Source organism: Cucurbita pepo, chromosome LG11, assembly GCF_002806865.2.
Source record: "Cucurbita pepo subsp. pepo cultivar mu-cu-16 chromosome LG11, ASM280686v2, whole genome shotgun sequence".
NCBI classification, from domain to species: Eukaryota; Viridiplantae; Streptophyta; class Magnoliopsida; order Cucurbitales; family Cucurbitaceae; genus Cucurbita; species Cucurbita pepo.
In genome coordinates this window covers 5,050,162-5,052,248 of record NC_036648.1, presented here as the reverse complement: position 1 = coordinate 5,052,248, position 2,087 = coordinate 5,050,162, and the positions used below count along the sequence as shown (strand labels likewise).

Below are 2,087 nucleotides of genomic sequence, written 5' to 3'. Positions count from 1 at the left end.
CCAATTTCTCGTTTGCAAATAATATCACTAAGAACTGTTAAACCTAAAATAGATCATAACTATATATACTAAAATAGTCTAAGATTTACTAGTTGTTATGATTTGAAGGGTTTGTTACCAAATCTATGATTTTATGGTTTGTTACCAAATCATAGATTTGGAATGTAATCTTCATTATACGCATCTATAAATACATGAGGTCGTGACCCATATAGGTCATCGTGCCATTCAATCTAACATGGTATCAGAGCCCAGGTTTATTTTTTAAACTTCTCGCCATGTCTTCTTCCTCCTCTCCATCCACCATCTCCAACACCGTCTCAACTACCATGGCGACTTTTGGCCCAATCCCTCTACACCATGTTGTCACAATTCGTCTAACCAAAAACAACTTCATCATATGGCGTGCCCAGCTCCTCCCCTACCTACGGAGTACGAAGCTTATGGGCTACCTCGATGGCACCAATGTTGCACCTGCCAAGCTGATCCCTTCCTCAACTGCTGCTGGTGCTGAGCTGGTCTCTAATCCGGCCTATAATCAGTGGTATGATCAGGATCAACAAGTCCTTAGCGGCCTTCTCTCCTCCATGTCTGAGGAGATTCTTCATGATGTGGTTGCCGCTACTACGTCCAAGGAGGCGTGGGATACCCTGCAGCGGATGTTTTCATCGTCAACTCGTGCTCGCACTACTCAGATTCGTGTTGAGCTCGCCACGTCCAAGAAACGAGATCAATCTGCTGCAAATTATTTTTGCAAGATCAAAGGGCTAGCCACCGAGCTGGCCGCCGCCGGCTCTGCCTTGCAGGATGATGATGTGATCGCGTATCTTCTCGCTGGTCTTGGCCCTGACTATGATCCCTTCGTCACCTCAATGACTACCAAGAGTGAAGCCCTCACCCTTGATGATGTGTTTGCACATCTAATGACGTATGAAGCTCGCCAACTACAACACCAGGCTGAACTTCAGTTAAATCTTGGATCTTCTGCCAATTATGCTAGTCGTGGTGGTCAGCAGAAGAATCGTGGGCGTAGGGATCGCGGTCGTGGTCGTTCTCAAGGTTATGCACCCTCTCGTCCTGCTGGTGATCGTCGTGGCCCTTCTGCTCGTCCTTCCTGCCAGATCTGCGGCAAAGTGGGGCATACTGCTATCCGCTGCTGGCATAGGATGGATGAGTCCTATCAAGATGAACCTTCTTCTGCTCCTCCTACGGCACTGGCGGCTACTTCCTCGAACAAGATTGACCCAAATTGGTACAGCGACACAGGCGCTACGGACCATATCACCAGTGACCTGGATCGTCTCGCTATGCGTGAACGTTATCATGGAGGTGAACAAGTTCAAGTCGGCAATGGAGCAGGTTTGCGTGTTTTGCATACTGGTCATTCTCTAATTAATACTGCTACTCGTCCTCTTGCGTTGCGTAATATTTTGCATGTGCCTGAAATTTCCAAACATCTTCTTTCTGTTCATAAATTTTCTCGTGATAATGACGTATTCTTTGAATTCCATCCTTGGCATTTTTCTATAAAGGATCGACAGTCGAGGAAAAGTCTCCTAAATGGGAGGTGTGAATCTGGTCTTTATCCTATTAAGCCATCCGATGTCGATAATCTCAAGCACGCCTTGGTGAGCAGATCTACTACTCACGCCCAATGGCATGCACGTCTTGGACATCCTTCATCTCAAGTAATAAAATCCATTTTGCGTCTAAATAATATTTCGTGTGCTAGTGAGTCATCTTTGTCAGTTTGTAATGCGTGTCAGTTAGCAAAGAGTCATCGATTACCATATACTAGTTCTTCCCATAGGTCTTCGTCACTTTTGGAACTTATTTTTTCGGATGTTTGGGGCCCTGCTCCATCTGTTGGGGTTTTTAAATATTATATTAGTTTCATTGATGATTTCAGTAAATTTTTGTGGATCTATTTGATGCATGATCGTACAGAAGCTCCTCGTATATTTTTGCAATTCCAAGCTCATGTTGAGCGCCTCCTAGATACTAAAATCAAGTGGGTCCAATCTGATTGGGGTGGGGAATATCAGAAAATTCATAACACATTTTTTCGTTCCCTTGGAATTGGTCAT

At 44.7% G+C, this 2,087-nt stretch overlaps 1 non-coding gene across 1 annotated transcript; it reads left to right on the top strand.

Moving 5' to 3' along the window:
• Nucleotides 1-797: 797 nt before the first annotated feature.
• Nucleotides 798-937, top strand: LOC111806219. The gene has a single exon (XR_002816770.1). It is a non-coding gene; the product is annotated as a small nucleolar RNA Z247 (small nucleolar RNA).
• The last annotated feature ends 1,150 nt before the right edge of the window (nt 938-2,087 follow it).